Source organism: Bos javanicus, chromosome 15 (genome assembly GCF_032452875.1).
Source record: "Bos javanicus breed banteng chromosome 15, ARS-OSU_banteng_1.0, whole genome shotgun sequence".
NCBI classification, from domain to species: domain Eukaryota; kingdom Metazoa; phylum Chordata; class Mammalia; order Artiodactyla; family Bovidae; genus Bos; species Bos javanicus.
Genome location: NC_083882.1, coordinates 53,124,875 through 53,145,139, shown reverse-complemented (window position 1 = coordinate 53,145,139; position 20,265 = coordinate 53,124,875). Strand labels below are relative to the sequence as shown.

At 39.9% G+C, this 20,265-nt stretch overlaps 1 protein-coding gene across 9 annotated transcripts in view; it reads left to right on the top strand.

Annotated features, from left to right (window-relative positions):
• The window catches only part of FAM168A (family with sequence similarity 168 member A), a 202,367-nt gene that overhangs the window by 155,598 nt on the left and 26,504 nt on the right, over nucleotides 1–20,265 (top strand). The window lies entirely within an intron of this gene.

Sequence of the window (20,265 nt, the reverse complement as noted above, 5' to 3'; positions counted from 1 at the left end):
CCTCCTAGAATAATGGAAATAAAAACAAAAATAAATAAGTGGGACCTAATTAAACTTAAAAGCTTTTGCACAGCAAAGGAAATTGTAAACAAGGTAAAAAGATGACCCTCAGAATGGGAGAAAATAATAGCAAATGAAACAGCTGGCAAAGGATTAATTTCAAAAATATATAACCAGCTCATACAACTCAATACCAGAAAAACAAACAATCCAATCAAAAAGTGGGCAAAAGACCTAAACAGACATTTCTCCAAAGAAGACATACAGATGGCTGATAAACACATGAAGAGATGTTCAGTGTTGCTCATTATTAGAGAAATGCAAATCAAAACTACAATGACATATCACCTCACACCAATCAGAATGGCCATCATCAAAAAAAATTCACAAACAAGTTCTGGAGAGGGTGTGGAGAAAAAGAGAACCCTCTTGCACTGCTGGTGGGAGTGTAAATTAATACAGCTACTATGAAAGACAGTATAGAGATTCCTTTAAAAAACTAAGACTGGAACTGTCATATGACCCAGCAATCCCACTTCTAGGCTTATACCCTGAGGAAACCAAAACTGAAAAAGATACATGTACCCCAGTGTTCGTTGGAGCACTATTTACACTAGCTAGGACATGGAAGCAACCTAGATGTCCATTGACAGATGAATAGATAAAGAAACTGGTGTGTGTGTGTGTGTTAGTTGCTTAATCGTTGGTTCAACTCTCTGTAACCCCATGGACTGTAGCCCACCAGGCTCCTCTAAGAAGCTGTGGTACATATATACAGTAGAATACTACTCACCCATAAAATGAAACACATTTGAGACAGTTCTAATGAGGTGAATGAACCTAGAGCCTATTATAGAGAGTGAAGTCAGTCAGAAAGAGAAAAACAGATATCATGTATTAACACATATATATGGAATCTAGAAAGATGGAACTGATGAACCTGTTCACAGGGCAGCAGTTGAGATGCAGACATAGAAAACAGACTTACGGACAAGGGCAGGGAAGAGGAAGGAGAAGGTGAGATGAATGGAGAGAGTAGCATGTAAGTATACACACTTCCATATGTAAAATATAGATAGCCAATGGAAATTTACTCTATGACTCAGGGAACTCAAACTCGGGCTCTGTAACAACCTAGAGGGGTGGGAAAGGGTAGGAGATGGGAGGGAGATTCAAGAGGAAGGGGACATACGTACACCTATGGCTAATTCATGTTGATGTATGGCAGAAATAAAATATTGTAAACCAATCATCAATCAATTAAAAAAAAAAAAAAGAGTGTGTTTGGATAGTGAGATCACAAACAGAAGCCCCTGCTGGGACATATAAAGACCAAGAGAAATATGACTGAAGAGATCATCATTGGATTGATACTAGATCCACAATATTGAGGGATGAGTATTTGAGAAAAATGGAAATATAATTTAATAAGAGCCTTAAGAAAAGCCAGTTATAAGAGTAGCTAGAGGAACTTCCCTGATGGTCCAGTGGTTAAGAATCCACCTGCCAATGCAGGGGACATGAGTTCGATTCCATGGGATCTTCCTAGGAAGATCCTACAAGCCTCTGTGACTAAGCCCATGGGCCACAACTACTGAACCTGATGCCCTAGAGCCTGTGCTCCACAACTAGAGATGCCACCACAGTGAGAAGCCTGCATACTGCAACTGGGCCATAGCCCCCACCTGAAACTAGAGAAAGCTCAAGCCCAGAAATGAAGACCCATTTAAAATGCACAAAAGGTTGTAATACACAATATACACAGCTGCACACAAAAAGTTTCCTGTTTTCAAAGGCATCACTGACTCAATGGACATGAGTTTGAGCAAGTTCGGAGAGTTGGTGATGAACCAGGAAACCTGGCGTGCTGCAGTCCATGGGGTCACAAAGTTGGACACAACTGAGCTTCTGAACTGAACTGAAAGCATAATGACTGATTCAATGTTTCTACAAAAAAACACACTAAGATGGCTTTTGTCTAGCCTTTGCTTGGCCAAATAGCAATAGGTCTACTCACCTGGAGCCAGGTAAGGGAAAGGGAAAAGCAGGAGTGAGGGACATGATTGAAGACTGAGAAGCTTTTCATTAAGTAGTTTGAAAATCTACAGGAAATGCAACCATTTCCAAAATGGGTGGGGGACTAACATTTATTAAAGCACTTACTGCTCTGTGCCAAGTATTTATGCTAGGTATTTTGCATGCTACCTCTGTTAATTTTGAATCCACACTGCCTTCCTTCAGAGCCCCTGTTCTTCCTACTGGATTATGATGGCTACCATAGGATGTCCAGAGCAGGAAACTCCTTCTCCTGACTGTCAGTAGGAATATTGAAATGGGTGTCTACAAAGCAAGTTCAGGACTTCTCTGCTTTCTTCCCTAGCCACTCACATGCAGATACAGGAGAAGGAAAAAGAGGCACTGGTCCCAACATAAACTGTTGTTCAGTCGCTCAGTTGTGTCCAGCTCTTTGGACATAACATGCCAGGCTTCCATGTCCTTCACTATCTCCCAGAGTTTGAGTCAGTGATGCCATCTAGCCATTTCATCCTCTGTCACCCCCTTCTCCTCTTGCCCTCAATCTTTCCTAGCATCAGGGTCTTTTCCAGTGAGTCAGCTCTTTGCATCAAGTGGCCAGAGTATTGGAGCTTCAGCATCAGTCCTTCCAATGAATATTCAGGGTTGATTTCCTTTAGGATTGACTGATTTGCTCTCCTTGCTATCTAAGGACTCCAGCACCACAGTTTGAAAGCATCAGTTCTTTGGCGCTTAGCCTTCTTTATGGTCCGACTCTTACATCCATACATGACTCAAAAAACATACACCAAACAATTAAATAAATTAGTCTTTTTTTAAAAAATACCAAAACAAAGGCTCTGAGAGTTGATTTGCTCAAAGTCACAGAGCTAATAAGTAAAAGAGCTGGGATTTGAGTCAGGTTTACCTGTAAATGAAGCTCCTGCTGTCTCTAAAACACTGTGCAGTTTGTCTGAGTTTGACACCTCCTCTAAATGTCCACAACAGTGTTACTTGTTTGAATCAAAAGTAGGGGAAGGTATATGGTCTGAACAAAAATAACACTCTACTTAAAAGTCTCTCTTGTAACTAACTCAGAATTGCAGCAGCCTCTGCAATCCAGAAGCCAGACCAAATTGGAGGGAAAGGGAGTCAGGTTAGTTGCTAAAATTCTTTTTGTCCTTCTTTCCAGTTCTCCTACAGCTCTTTGTATTTTCCTCTTTGACAGCCTTTATTGGAAGATACCGAATACCAGGGTTACTTAAATGTTTGTCTTTCTCATAGAGGAAAAGAGTTCATAGAGGGCAAAGATTGTCTTTTCATTTTGCACTTGTTGTAGTACCTAAAGTGTAATAAGTGTTAAAGTACTTATTTATTTAATTGAGTTGACCATGTCTTGTTTATTAGCTCACTTTTGAAGGCAATCCCTCAGGTATTAACTTTTAATATATACACAATTCCAAAAAGGTTGAATTTCTGGCCTTCTAGCCTACAGCACTGGGAAAGGGCTAGCAAAGAAAGTCTAAAAGGATGCAGGCTTCAGGATGATAAAATGAATGTAAGAGTGTTAACTACCTGAGCATAAATAAAGATGCTTTAGATCTATGCCCGTAATTTCTTTCATGTTTCAGGAGGAGAAATGTCTTTCCTTCATTAGAAATGAAAAATTCCTCTATCTCCTCCTACTTCTTCAGGCCGTCATAGCCACTCTGTTCCTTTACTATCAACATTTTTACTTATGTTTTAACACAACCTACATGAAATTAAAAGACATTTACTCCTTGGAAGAAAAGTTATGACCAACCTAGATAGCATATTGAAAAGCAGAGACATTACTTTGTCAACAAAGGTCCATCTAGTCAAGGCTATGGTTTTTCCAGTGGTCATGTATGGATGTGAGAGTTGGACTGTGAAGAAAGCTGAGCGCCAGAAGAATTGATGCTTTTGAACTGTGGTTGTGGAGAAGACTCTTGAGAGTCCCTTGGACTGCAAGGAGATCCAACCAGTCCATTCTGAAGGAGATCAGCCCTGGGTGTTCTTTGAAAGAAATGATGCTAAAGTTGAAACTCCAGTACTTTGGCCACCTCATGCGAAGAGTTGACTCCTTGGAAAAAACTCTGTTGCTGGGAGGGATCGGGGGCAGGAGGAAAAGGGGACGACAGAGGATGAGATGGCTGGATGGCATCACCGACTCAATGGATGTGAGTTTGAGTGAACTCCGGGAGATGGTGATGGACAGGGAGGCCTGGCGTGCTGCAATTCATGGGGTCGCAAAGAGACATGACTGAGAGACTGAACTGAACTGAACTGTTCCAATAGCCTCACTAAATCTGCTCTGTGTCCAATTAAAAAGCAGATATTGTCATAGTGAATTTTTTTTAAAGATTCAAGAATTTAATATCTATAGGAGATATATTTTAGATTCAAAGATATAAAAAGTTGAAAGTAAAGAATGGAAGAAGATGATGTAACAGGAACCATAAGATAGCTAGGGTGGGTATACTATTATCAGACAGAATAGCCTTTAAAATAACAATAACCATAATGTTACTAGAGTTAATGAAGGACATTTTATAATAACGAAGGAGTCATTCATGAAGGTAAAACAGTTATAAATATATACTTCATAACAGAGCCCCAAAATACATGAAATAAAAGCTAACAGAAATGAAGGCAAAAGATGGTTCAACAGTAGTAGTTGAAGACTTCAGTACATCTCTTTCAATAATGGATTAAACAACTATGCAGAAGATCAACAAAGAAATAGAAGACTTAAACAGCACTGTACACCAGCTACACCTAACAGATATCTGTAGGACACCCCAACAACAGGCTTTGACAGTCAGAAGAATTTAATTATTTTCCAGAACACATATAACCTTCTCCAGGATAGACTATGTGCTAGGCCATAAAACAACTCTCATTTAAAAGAGTGAACTCATACAGATTATGTTCTTCAATCACAGTGGATTGGAATTATAAATCAATAATAAGTTTAGAATTTAGTGACAATTAAATAACATGCTCCTGAATAATCAGTGGGCCAAAGAAGAAATCGCAAGGGAAACTAGAAAATAGCTGGAGATGAGTGAAATACACCTGACCAAGACTTATAGGACATAGCTAAAGTAGTGCTTAGAAGGAAATTTATAGCTATAAAAGCCTGTATTAAAAATGAATAACCTCAACTCAGTAACCTAACTTCTCACCTTAACACTCTGGTGGGGGAAAAGAGCAGACTAAACCTTAAGCAAGACGAGGAAATAATAAAGATTAGAGCAAAAATCAGTGAAATTAAAAAAATTTTTAAATCAATAAACCAGAAGTTGTTTCTTTAAAAAGAGGAACAAAATTAACAAACTTTTATCTAGACTGATTAAGAATAAAAGAGAGAAGACTTAAATTACTAAAATCAGGAATGATATAGGGAGCATTACTGCTGACTTTACAGAAATAAGGATTCTAAGGGAATACTATGAACAGTTATATGACAACAGATCAGATATCTAGGTGAAATGGACAAATTGTATATGGTTCATGACTTAATAATGATGGTTTGACTTGGGATTTTTCACCTTTGCAATGGTGTGAGAGTGGTACATATTCAGATTTTGAATTCTGACATTTTCCTGAGCGAGCAACATGCAGTGTTGTAGTTTCTCATGATGCTGGGCAGCAGCAACGAGCAGCCACATAATCATATGGATAACAACCAACACACTTAAAACCATTCTGTACCCACACAACCATTCTGTTTTCAACTTTGAATATAATATTCAATAAATAAAATATGTAATACTTTATTATAAAACAGGCTTTGTGTTAGATGATTTTGTCCATCTATAGGCTAATGTAAGTGTTCCAAGCATAATTAATTGTAGGCTAGGTTACACTATCATGTTTGGTAGATTAGGTATGTTAAATACATTTTCAACTTACAATATTTTCAACTTATCAGGACATAACCCCATCTTAAGTCAGGGAAGATCTGTACTAGAAAGACAAACAACCAACCAACAAACATCCCATAAAGAAAAGCCCGGGACAGATAGCTTCATTGGTGAGTTCTAACAAATACTTAAATGAGAATTAACACTAACCCTCCTCAGACTCCTCCAAAAAATAGAAGAGGGGGGAATCATTCTATAAGGCAAATATTGTCCTGATACCAAAACCAGACAAAGACATCATAAGAAAACTACAGACCAATATCCCATAAATGTGAAAGTCCTTAAAAAGATACTAGCAAAATGAGCAATAACTTATAGAAATGGTTATATTATATACTACAGCCAAGTGGGATTTATCCCATAGGTGCAAGAGCCACTCATAATAGGAAAATCAATCAGTGCAACACATCATATTAAAACATTAAAGGACAGAACTCACATAATCATCTCTATAGATGAAGAAAAAGCTTTTGACAAACTCTGATACCCTTTCATTATTTAAGAAAACAAAGAAATAAACAAGCACGTCAGCAAACTAGGAATAGAAGGAACTTCCTCAGCCTGATAAAGGACATCTGTGAAAACCCATGGCTATCATCATACTTAACAGAAAAGGACTGAATGCTTTCCCCGTAACATTGTGAACAGGACAAGGATGTCCAGTCTCATCACATCTACTGAACATTGTGCTGGAGGTTTTAACCAGGGCAGCTGGGCAAGAAAATGAAATAAAAGGTCATCCAGATTGGAAAAGAAGAATTAAAACTGTCTGTATTTGCAGGTGAAGCAATCTTAAATAGAGAAAATTCTGAGGAATCCATGCAAAAACTGTTAGAGCTAGTAAATGTGTTCAATAGGGTTGCAAGATACAAGATCAATACACAGAAGTCAATCTATTCAATTGTAGTAGACAATCCAAAAATGAAATTATGAAGCAATTCTGTTTATAATAGCATCAAACAAAAAAGGAATAAATTTAACAAAAGCATAAAACTGTGTACTCTGAAAACTGTAAAACATTCTTGAAAGAAATTATAAATCTATAGAAAAATGCCCCATATTCATGAATTGAAAGATTTAATATTTTTAAGATGGTGATATTTTCCCAGTTGATCTCCAGATTCAACACAATCCCTATCAAAATCCCAGCTGACTTATTTGCATATTTTGACAAGCTGTTCCTGAAATCACATGGAAATTCAAAGGATCCATATTAGCCAAAACAGTCTTGAAAAAGAATAAATTTGGAAGACCCACACTTTCCAATTTCCCAGAGTTATTAAAAAGCTACAGTAATCAAGACAGCATGGTTCAGGCATAAGGATAGACATATGGATCACTGGAATTGTATTGACTATCCAGAAATAAGCCCTTGCATTTACAGTCAGTGACTGTGTAACAAGGGTACCAAAAACAATTCAGTGGAGGAAAGAATAGTCTTTTCAACATATGGTGCTGGAACAACTAGATATCCACATATGAAGGAATGAAATAGGACCCCTGCTGTACACCATGCGCAAAAATTAACTCAAAATCGTTCAAAGACCTAAATATAAGAGCTATAAAATTCTTATAAGAAAACTTGGAGATAAATCTTTGTGACCTTAGATTTGTCAAGGGTTTCTTAGATATGACACCAGTAGTACAAGGAGCCAAAGGAAAAAAATATGTAAATTGGATTTCATTAAAGTTAAAAAAACTTTTGTACTTCAAAGGACACCATCAAGAAAGCAAACAGACAGTCCACATATTTGGGATAAAATATTTGTAAATTACCTAATAAGGGACTTATACCTGTGTCTATATGTCAAGAACTCTTACAACTCAGTAATAAAAAAATAACCCAATTAAGAAATTTACAAAGAATCTGAATAGGCAGTTATCCAAAGATGATGTACAAATGGCTGATAAACGTTTATAGGAGATGTTTAACATTGATCATCAGGGAAATGCTGGTTCAAAGCTACAGTGAGATTCTGCTTAATACCCTTAAAGTGGCTATAATTAAAAAGGCAGGTAGTAATAAGTGTTGGCAAGCATATGGAGAAATTAAAACTCTCATATACTGCCTCTGGGAATGTAAATTTGGTAGAGCCATTTTGGAAAACAGTATGGCTGTTCCTCAGGCCTTGCTTATACTGTTCTTTTTATTTGGGAATGCCAATCCTTTTATCTTTGCCTGTCAGAATCCTGCCTGTCCCACAAAGCCCAGCTCAGTTTACAATTTCCCAAGCCTATAGTCTTAGAAACAGATTCTGCTAGGTTGTGTGTCTCTTTTTAGTATTACAAAATTGCTTTTCACAGTGCTTTTACTGATTCCCATTGTTTCAGATTCTTCCTAACATTAGATACTGTCAGACTTATTTGTTAATGTTTGTTAGTCTGATAGGTTTGAAGTAATATTATATCCCATCTACTTGTGTTTTGCTGATTACTAGTATCTTTGAACATCTTTTTCTTTTCTCCTCCATCTCCTGAGTCATTTGAGTGATTTTTTTTCTGTGAATTGCATGATGAGATTCTGTTGGTTTATTTTCATTTTCTTATTGATTAATATGAGTTCTTTCTTCTGGATACTAGTTCTTTTTTCAGTTCAGTTCAGTCGCTCAGTCGTGTCCAACTCTGTGACCCCATGGACTGCAGCATGCCAGGCCTCCCTGTCCATCACCAACTCCTGGAGTTCACTCAAACTCATGTCCATTGATGCCATCCAATCATTTAACCATCTCATCCTCTGTCATCCCCTTCTCCCACCTTCAATCTTTCCTAGCATCAGGGTCTTTTCCAATGAGTCAGTTCTTTGCATCAGGTGGCCACAAGTATTCGAGTTTCAGCTTCAGCATCCGTCCTTCTAATGAATATTCAGGACTGATTTCCTTTAGGATGGACTGGTTGAACCTCCTTGCCATCCAAGGGAGTCTCAAGAGTCTTCTCCAACACCACAGTTGAGAATCATCAGTTTTTTTTAGATGTGTGATAAATATATTTTCTCACTCCGTGCTTGTTTTTTTAACTGTTTACATTATTATTATATATTAGCATCTTGTCATACAGATTTAAATTTTGAGAAGTTAAATTTATCAACCTTTTATAGTTTTTTGTTTGTTTGTTTTGGTCTCATCTAAGAAATACTTTCTAATCCCAGGGTCAAACTGATATTCTACTGTTTTTTTCTAATAGTTTTTAAACCTTTTATTTCTTTAATTTAGGTCTTACATCTTTCTGGAATTGGAGAAGTGTGGGGTGGACCTAATATTTTTTTCTTCACATGGAAAACCAAGTATCCCAGTAAATTTTACTGAATCTGAGCAAGATTCTTCCCTTTACCAGATCTTGTGAAACACAACAGTGAAATGAAAGACTGAATTCATCTGGAAGGGAAAGGGATTCATGGACCAAATCATCAATTTGCAAAATTTCAACTGCTTTTTTCTCTCTTTTAAAAAAGAAGTTCAGGGAGAGCAGAAATCTTGCACCAAACAATCTGTAAAGTGCTGACTACCTCCCACCTGTCTTATACCGATAGATTTGGGGTGGGGTAGGGAACAGCAGCAACACACTCCTGGATTGGTGTTTGAGACAGACTAGGTCATCTATTTTCCATTAAAATTTATCTCATACTGGCAGATATGGAATTTTGGAAATATATTTTAGGTTTGTAAAAGAATGTTTTATACTGAGCAACAGCACAGATTTACCTTATATGCTTACTTAGGAGCAGTTTTATTATTAGCTTTAATATAGCCTATTTTCTTATCTCTATTTTTTGTGATTTTTTTTAATTTTTCACTAAAGACTTTATCAAGCTAAGCCTCGTCTGGTTTTAGCAGCCTTTCTCTTCTTGGCCAGCCAAAGTGGATGGACCCACAGGTTAGTGCCTCTCACCTAATGGGTGAGTTCTCCCTGAAGGTGCAGCATAACTGGAGCACAGTTGATTACTGGATAGTCCTCCCTTTCTTGTTACCTCAGGGGAAGTTGCCTTGCCACAACTAAGAACAATGGCTCACTCACACCCTTATATCGCCCTGGGGCTCAGCAATGGGAGGCTGAGCAGGTGGGCTTTAAATCCATAGTACTGGCAACCTCAGATTCAGGTCAATGGGCTGGTCTGGAGCCAGCGCTGCAGGGCTGCTGCCTCCTTCGTCGAGCTACGTTCTCACCAGGATATCACTCTTAGCAGCCAGGCCTCCTAGTAGTAAGAGCAATTAAGATTTAGGCCTTTTTTCCCCCTGGAACTCACAGGTTCAAGGGTCCATTTAATTTTTCTTTCCTTCTGCTTATTAAAGAAAAGAGAGAAAAAGCCCACAAACTGCAATTAAAATATTTCCCATCTTTACTTTGTAGCCTGTCAACTCAAAGCAGTAAAAATGATTTTGCTATCAGGATGAAGTTTTGTGAGCTCTGTCTCCTAAACATCTTTGTAGTTTCCCTCTCTTTGTCCCATTGTTACTGTTTTAGCTTTGCCTTTGGGCTGTTCCCACAGCTTCCCATCTGGTTCCTCCTCCTCTGATCTCATCAACTCCAAACCCCTTTCTGTATTGCTACTAGAGTAGTTTTTATAGAACACAAATCTGAAACTCCCCAGTTTAAAATCCTCCAGTGGATTCTTTTTATAAAATTAATGAATTTAATTTTGGCTGTGCTGGGTGTTCATTGCTGTGTTCAGGCTAGTCTTCATTGAGGTGCACAGGCTTCTCGTGGTGGCTTCTCTTGTTGTGGAGCACAGGCTCTAAGCAGCACAAGACTCAGTGTTTGTGGCATGAAGACTCTAGAGCTCCAGCTCAGTAGTTGTGGCACACAGGCTTAGTTGCTCCTCAGCATGTGGAATCTTCCTGGACCAGGGATCGAACCCATGTCCCCAGCATTCACAGGCAGATTCTTACCCACTGTACCACCACCTTCAATAGATTATTTACTGATAAATTCCATGCCTTAACCTGGCATTCAGATCTCTTCACAACCTACTACCAGTGTATTTTTTTAATCTTCATTTCCTGATGCTCTTACCCACACTCTATAAACCCAATCATACTGAACTGTTTGCCATTTGCCTGATATGGCATACATTTTCATGCCTTCATGCATGAAATTTATATATATTTCTTTATCCCTACCCCACACACCTCGGTATTCATTGTTCAAGGCCAACCAAAATGTTTCTTCTGAAAAGCTGTTCCCAGCCATCCCAGACCTGTTCTTCACTTCCTCCTCAGCACTTCAATAACACGCCAACCTTCTCTGATTTTATATCGTATATATTGCCTATAGATAGATTAATATAAATTACCTATATTATTTCCCTGTTGAGCTGTAAGCTCTACGTAGAGAACCTTGCACCATGCTTAACACAGTAAGCATTTGCTCGATACTAACAGTGCTGATGGATAATGATGAAGAAATCTGGTTTAAGTCACTTTAGGCCTTCACTGACCACTTATTACCAGTCTTATTATGTCAATTCAGGTTTTTTTTAAAGGGAGAAAAAGAGTGAGCAAGGCAGGAAAACGATGAAATTATTTTAAGGGAAAGTGATTTATAAATTGGGAATTCTGGCCAAAGATGGGTGGTTAGGATGGGGAAGAGTTGAAAGAATTGAGTCTGGATTTGAATAAGAAAAAATTCAGGAAGAATGACTGATATCATATCTGTGGATTGTTGTGCTGGAGCAGGGGAAACAGACATGTTCTGTGAGGGTGGAACTAGGACCTGTAGTTTGGAAGCTGTTCAGGGTTAGATTCCTTCCAAGGTTGATTTTTAGTGCAAAGTAAAGAAATTTCTTAGCCTCCAGAGCTCTTCAGAAGAAGCTTTGAGTGCCTGAAGAGGTTCTGAATACACCAGCATTAGAAAGTGTGCTGGCATAGGCTGTGTGACCAGCTATGCGGGCCATTATTGAAGATATTCCAGTGCTGGATGGCAAATTGGACTCAATCATCTCTAATATCTCTTCTAACTCTGTAATTCAGTGCTTGTGTGATGCTTTTCAGTAATGTGAGCATGGTCTATATTAGGACACTGAGTGTGAACAGAATAGCTTTAAAAAAAAAAAAACCTGAACCATCTTTGATCAAAGCAATTCTCCTGAGTAATTTCCTGTTTTCTCAGGTTTCGAATCTGAAATAAGAATGTTGGCGAAGAAAATAGCAGCCAAATCCAGAGGTTTACCCAAAGCAGACTCATGTTTTGAGGGAGGTTGGTAGAGTGGACTTTGTCTCATTCAGCCATCCCAGTTCTGTTGCCATTCTCTTTTTACTAGTGGTGTAAGATAAATCTAAGCTTCAATATCCTCATCTATAAAATGAGACTGATAATATATTTCATAAAGTTAGGGTAGATAAAGAAGTACCTGATAGCTCAGAACATATTACAAATTCAAAATATATCCTTCTTTTTGCCCTCTTCTTTCTCATTTTGAGAGAATTAAAGTGTTTGAAGTTTTTGTTTGTTTTTATTGTTCAGTTGTTTTGCTTATTTGGTTTTTTGGTTACCCATAGGGTTGGAGGGACAGTTTTTTAATTTTATTTGTGAGCTTCAGACCTGGAGTGTCTTCATTGCATAAGTGTCCCCCCTGCTCACAGTGACAACATCCTCTTTGTCTTCCTGACCCAAGGAGTTAGTCTTCTACTAGCTTTTTGATACACTGCTATTTTTACTACCTAAAGATCAAGTCATTTCAGAAATAATTTCTCTTGAAAGTAATTTCTAATTTCCATATTAATCAAAAATAGCTTTATATTTCTTCAGTCCTAATCCTAGTAACAGTAAAAGGGATTAGATTGTATTAACATCTATAAAGCAGTTAAAATGTACACCTCAGAATCCCAGGAAACTTGATCACTACTGAAGTCTTTGAGGTACAAGGGAGAAAAACTTATTTGTGGCCATTTATTCTTGTTACTCTTGACCTTCAAAAAATATAAATACAGGAGGGGCATACTTGTTTCCAAGGAGCAAGTCCTAGTTATTTGGTAGGTGTGGAAAAAGCCAGTTCCCACCACTGATTTGGGCTTCTCTTGTGGCTCAGCTGCTAAAGAATCCTCCTGTAATGTGGGAGACCTGGGTTTGATCCCTGGGTTGGGAAGATCCCCTGGAGAAGGGAAAGGCTAACCACTCCAATATTCTGGCCTGGAGAATTCCATGGACTATATAGTCCATGGGGTCGCAAAGAGTCGGACACGACTGAGCGACTTTCACTCACTCACCATTGATTTACTAAATAATCTTAGCCAAAAAATCATTATACCTCTGTGAGCCTTGATTTCCTTGTCTACAACATGGGGGAAATAACGTTAGTGTTGTTTTGAGACTTGAGACATGTGTTAAAGTATCTTTTGTCTGAGTGGTGGATGAAACATCCATGTTGTATCACCATGCACTTCAGCAGATCCAGGCAGTCTTGGGAAACTGGGACTTGGAATGCACTCTGCTCACTTGGGTGGGGCAGAGCCTGTCCAGAGTCTTGGGAGTGTGCTGAGAAGACTTCAGCAGGGAATAATTGCAACCTAACAAATGTTACTATGTCCTGAAGCTTACATTCTAGTGACAGAAGATGGGCAGTCTCCTGAAAGTAGGTAAGCATATAGTATGACAGGTTGTTAACCGCTGTGAAGGAAAACAAAGCAGGATAAGAAGCACAGAGAGTAATGAAAGTTGAAGGTACTGTTTTAGAAAGAATGTATGATGACCTTTGAACAGAATTCCAGAAAGGAGGAAAGGGGAAGGGTGAAGATTCTGAGATGGGGAAATGGTTGACACATTTAAAGAACAGTGCAGAGGCCATTGTGGCTGGAGTAGATTAACATGGAGGCAAGTAGTAGGGCTTTCCTGAAAGCTCAGCTGGTAAAGAATCCCTGCAATGCAGGAGATCACAGTTTGATTCCTGGGTTGGGAAGATCCCTTGGAGAAGGGAATGGCTACCCACTCCAGTATTTTGACCTGGAGGTTGCAAAGAGTCAGACACGGCTGAGAGACTTTCCCTTTCACTTTCAAGTAGTAGGAGAGGAAGTTAAGAGGTAACCCAAGTCCAGGTGGGTCACTGAAAGGATTTCTCTGTGGTTGTCATGGGAAGCTATGTGGGGTTTAAAGAGAGGAGTGTCGTGATCTGATTTAACGTTTTAAAGAGTTGTTCTGGCTGCTGTGGGAAATAGACTGCATGGCAACAAAGAAGCAGAGAGACCAGTTAAGAAGCTATTGCAATAATCTAGGTGAGAAATAATGATAACTTGGACTAGAATGGAAAGTATATAAGTAACGAGAGATGGTCAGATTTTGAATATTTTCTGAAGGTGGAACTGAAAAGGAGTTGCTGATGAATTAGATGTGAGTAGGAGAAAAAAGTAGAGTCAAAGATGGCTGTAAGATTTTTGGCCTGAGGAACTAGAAGAATAAATTGTCATTTACTGGTGTGGAGAAAAAGCTTGGAGAACAGATTTGGAAGGTAGAAAGTAAATATTTAGAAGATAGAAAATAAGTATTTAATTTTGAATCATAATTTAAAATAATAATTCCTAAGTTTTTGAACTCTTTAACTGTTTGCCTGGCTCCTAGCACTTTGAGGTCTTACTAATTAATACTTACACCAATCTATTAGGTAAATAATATTAATATTCTCATAAACTAAAGCACAGCAAATGGCCCAAGGTCATACAAATAATTAGTGATGTTCCTGAAATTGAAACCTAAGCTTAGATGTAGCTCCAGAGACCATACTCTTAGCCACTCTGCCATATAAACTTGATGTCTAGCAAACATCCAAGTGGAGGTGGTGAGTAAGCAGTTAGATACTATATGAGTCAGGCGGTCAGGAGAGAAGTCAGTCTAGCTGTATGAAACTTAAGTGTAGGTAGTGGACATGAAAATGAAAAGATACTTTAGGGCCAACGACCATAAAGGGAGATATAGTCACAAGAAGAAAAAACAATGAGATCAAGCTCTAAAAGGCAACGTAGCTTTCAGGTGTGGCTAACCCATCAGTCCTGCTTCTTAGAGCCAGGGAGGGAACAAGCCAAGCTTCTTATGGATGTCCCCAAAATGCTACCCTTCATCCTTCTGCCCGGAGTGTTCTTCCTCCCCCTTTTTTTGCCTACATCCAGGGACACCTAGTACCCAGTATAATCCCTGGCAGACAGTAGGTACTAAATAAATGTTGGTTGTTGAAGGTCCCTTCTCTGCTCACTTGGCAGCCTTGTCAGGCACTCTTTGAGGTGCATTCCCACTGTCCACTTACCTGTTTTTCTCCTTAATTACTTGGTGACCTTTTCAAGGCCAGGGATCCTCTTGGATTTGTTTTGTTTTTAAACCTTTCATAGCTCCAAAATACAACCCCTGAGTAATCTCTTTATTGAGTACCTATTCTCTGCCTTGGGGCTTCTGAGATGGCTCAGTTCAGTTCAGTCACTCAGTTGTGTCCAACTCTTTGTGACCCCATGGACTACAGCACGCCAGGCTTCCCTGTCCATCACCAACTCCCAGACCTTGCTCAAACTCATGTCCATCGAGTCAGTGATGCCATCCAACCATCTCATCCTCTCTTGTCCCCTTCTCCTCCCATCAGGGTCTTCAGGAATGATTTCCTTTAGGATGGACTGATTGGATCTCCTTGCAGTCCAAGGGACTCTCAGGAGTCTTCTCCAACACCACACTTCAAAAGCATCAATTCTTCAGTGCTCAGCTTTCTTTATAGTCCAACTCTCACATCCATACATGACTATGGGAAAACCATTAGCTTTGACTAGACAGACCTTGTTGGCAAAGTAATGTATCTGCTTTCTAATATGCTGTCTAGGTTGGTCATAGCTTTTCTTCCAAGGAGTAAGCGTCTTTTAATTTCATGGCTGAAGTCACCATCTGCAGTGATTTTGGAGCCCCCCAAAATAAAGTCTGTCACTGTTTCCATTGTTTCCCCATCTATTTGCTATGAAGTGATGGGACCGGATGTCCATCTAGTGGTGAGTCATGGCATCTGGTCCCCAGTGGCTCAGCAGTGAAGAATCCGCTGAGTCAAGAGACACAGATTTGATCCCTGGGTTGGAAGGATGCCCTGGAGAAGGAAATGGCAACACACTCCAGTATTCTTGCCTCGAGGAGTTTGACGGGCTACAATCCATGGAGTCTCAATGGTTGGACATGACTTAACAACTGAAGCACAACAAATTCTTGGCCTTATCTGTGCTAGGGGCCAGAGATCCCAGCAGCATCAAAAGAGGCAGTAGGATGAGTAATACAAGCTGGGGACAAGGAAACAAAATGAGCAAAACAAAACCAGGAATGTTGTTGGGAGGAAGCCCAGCTTACCTATGATACTCTTTCTGGACAGAAGAAGTTGATGGTGGGGAAGGGATATTCTCTACTGGCCACACAGACTATTCATCCCTAGCCTGTGTTTGAAGAAAGTGGCAAAAACCACTAGACCATTCAGGTATGACCTAAATCAAATCCCTTATGACTATACAGTAGAAGTGAGAAATAGATTTAAGGGACTACATCTGATAGACAGAGTGCCTGATGAACTATGTACGGAGGTTCGTGACATTGTACAGGAGACAGGAATCAAGACCATCCTCAAGAAAAAGAAATGCAAAAAAGCAAAATGGCTATCTGAGGAGGCCTTACAAATAGCTGTGAAAATAAGAGAAGTGGAAAGCAAAGGAAAAAAGGAAAAATATACCCATTTGAATGCAGAGTTCCAAAGAATAGCAAGGAGAGATAAGAAAGCCTTCCTCAGCGATCAATGCAAAGAAATAGAGGAAATCAATAGAATGGGAAAGACTAGAGATCTCTTCAAGAAAATAAAGGACAGAAATGGTATGGACCCAACAGAAGCAGAAGATATTAAGAAGAGGTGGCAAGAATACACAGAAGAACTGTACAAAAAAGATCTTTATGACCCAGATAATCACAATGGTGTGATCACTCACACTCACCTAGAGCCAGACATCCTGGAATGTGAAGTCAAGTGGGCCTTAGGAAGCATCACTACAAACAAAGCTAGTGGAGGTGATGGAATTCCAGTTGAGCTATTTCAAATCCTGAAAGATGATGCTGTGAAAGTGCTGCACTCAACATGCCAGCAAATTTGGAAAACTCAGCAGTGGCCATAGGACTGGAAAAGCTCAGTTTTCATTCCAATCCCAAAGAAAGGCAATGCCAAAGAATGCTCAAAAGAAAGGAAGTTAGAAGGTTAAGTCGCTCAGTTGTGTCCGACTCTTTGCGACCCCATGGACTGTAGCCTACCAGGCTCCTCCATCCATGGGATTTTCCAGGCAAGAATACTGGAGTGGGTTGCCATTTCCTTTTCCAGAGGATCTTCCTGACCCAGGGATTGAACCCAGGTCTCCCACATTGTAAGTGGATGCTTTACCATCTGAGTCACAAGGGAAGTTATAAAGAATGCTCAAACTACTGCACAATTGCACTCATCTCACATGCTAGTAAAGTAATGCTCAAAATTCTCCAAGCCAGGCTTCAGCAATATGTGAACCGTGAACTTCCAGACCTTCAAGCTGGTTTTAGAAAAGGCAGAGGAACCAGAGATCAAATTGCCAACATCTGCTGAAGAATTGATGCTTTTGAACTGTGGTGTTGGACTCTTGAGAGTCCCTTGGACTGCAAAGAGACCCAACCAGTCCATCCTAAAAGAGATCAGTCCTGGTTGTTCATTGGAAGGACTGATGTTGAAGCTGAAACTCCAATACTTTGGCCACCTGATGCGAAGAGCTGACTCATTTGAAAAGACCCTGATGCTGGGAAAGATTGAGGGCAGGAGGAGAAGGGGACGACAGAGGATGAGATGGTTGGATGGCATCACGGACTCAATGGACATGGGTTTGGGTGGACTCTGGGAGTTGGTGATGGACAGAGTGGCCTGGTGTGCTGCGGTTCATGGGGTCACAAAGAGTCGGACATGACTGAGCAACTGAACTGATCTGAGCCTGTGTTTGAGAAGCTTGGATGCTTGCTGTCCGGGCTGAGGGGAGGAGGTGGTGGTTTGCTCAAGGAGTAGGAAAGAGGACCTGATCAGGCGCTATTGTGTACAGGCAAAGGAGACATTGCTATACTTTCAAGAAACTTGCATGTTGAGGAAAGGGGGAAGGACAGGGAATGTAAAGAAGCCATTGAAGTACACTGTGATAAGTTCTGTAATTGGGGATGCATGTGTCTTCAAATTTGTTCTGTTCTACAGGGTAGAAGATACAGATAGAGTTCAGTGAAGTATAAGAAATCACTTTCAGACAATCAGAGCAGTCTCACAGTGGAGGAGGGTGCTGAGTCTTGGGAAAGGAAAGAGTTTGTGGTCAGTAGAGATCAAGGGCAGGGATGAATGATGCCATGAATGTGTTGTAGAGGAGCCCTAGCCTCAAATATGAGGGTGGACCAAATGGCCTTGAAGTTACTTCTAATCTCTGCAAATCTGTGACCCTAAGTCCCTGCCTTTCTCTCAGCCTGAGAGTGTCACCTAGAAAATGAAGGTCTTTCTAATGCTGCCATTCTTTGATACCTGCCAAATTCAAGTGAAAAAAAATTCTTAGAAACACTGAAGGAAGATCCTATAATTGCTCCTAAAAGTAAAAGACATCTGAAATGATGTAATAGGGGTGGGATTACTCTTTGCTGTGCCATCTTTCATGTGAAGCTGAATACAGATTTCAGCCATGAGACCAGATCACTTTGTTTTCCAGATTAAACCCTTGACTTTAGCAGATCTCCATGTTGCTGATGTGGAGAAGGCAATGGCACCCCACTCCAGTACTCTTGCCTGGAAAATCCCATGGACAGAGGAGCCTGGTGGGCTGCAGTCCACGGGGTCGCTAAGAGTAGGATGCGACTGAGCAACTTCCCTTTCACTTTTCACTTTCATGCATTGGAGAAGGAAATGGTAACCCACTCCAGTGTTCTTGCCTAGAGAATCCCAGGGATGGGAGAGCCGGGTGGGCTGGCATCGCGCAGAGTTGGACACAACTGAAGCGACTTAGCAGCATATTGCTAATTAAGTGACAAGAAGTTGGCTGCCTTGGCTCTGAAGTCAGAAAATGGGGAGTAAAGAGAGATGAATTTTCTTTGGAGTTGGAAAGGATTTAGGGAAAGGCATATTAACAAAGATACATTATTAAAGCTCAGTATTTACAAATCCCAAAGAAGCTTTTAGGGATTTAGGGATTTAATCTTTGACTTTTAAAATCAGCTTTCCATTGTCAGTCAAAATACCAATGAGCATTAAAAATAACTATAGCGAGCAGTGAGACAGGCACTTACACACTGCTAGTGCGAGTACAAATTGATAGTCTTTCTAGAAAGCAATGTGGCAAAGTATGTGAAGTCTCTTAGCGTGTCACTTCTCATCATTTCTGCTGCTATTTCCCTGATCTGAGCCCCGTCATCCATGCAAGGAGTTTACAGTAGCTCCTAACTGGTCTCTAGGCTTCTCTATTCTTCCCCCATTATGGTCTGTTTTCCACACAGCAGAGTGACGTTTTTCAAACCTAAGTCAGATTATGTTATTATTCTGCTCAAGATCCCATCACGGCTTCTCATTTCACTCAGAGTAAAAGTTGAAGTCCTTGTTCCACTTCAGCTACACTGGCCTCTTCACTGTTCCTCAGACATGTCCCGTATCATATACCCCCAACTTAGGGCCATTGTGCTGAGTATTTCCTTCATCTGAAATGCTCTTCCTTCAGCCATCTGCTTGGTTAACTATTTCCTTCAAGTCTTTCTGGAAATCTTACTTTCTCCATGGCATTATTCACAATATCCAAAAGATATTCACAATATCCAAGTGTCCACCAACAAATGAATAGAAAAACAAAATGTGGTGTGTGTGTGTATATATATACACACACATAGATACATACGGTGGAATATTACTTATCCATGAAAAGGATTAAAGTTCTAATACATACTAAAACATGCTGCTGCTGCCGCTAAGTCGCTTCAGTCGTGTCCAACTCTGTGCGACCCCATAGATGGCAGCCCACTAGGCTCCTCTGTCCCTGGGATTCTCCAGGCAAGAATACTGGAGTGGTTTGCCATTTCCTTCTCCAGTGCATGAAGGTGAAAAGTGAAAGTGAAGTTGCTCAGTTGTGTCCAACTCCTAGCAACCCCATGGACTGCAGCCTACCAGGCTCCTCTGTCCATGGGATTTTCCAGGCAAGAGTACTGGAGTGGGGTGCCATTGCCTTCATGGATGAACTTAATTCTGTTAAGAAGCCAGACACAAAAGGATAAATAGTATCTGATTCCCTGTATATAACATATCTAGAATAGGCAAATTTATAGAGACAGAAAGTAGATTAAAGGTTAATATAGG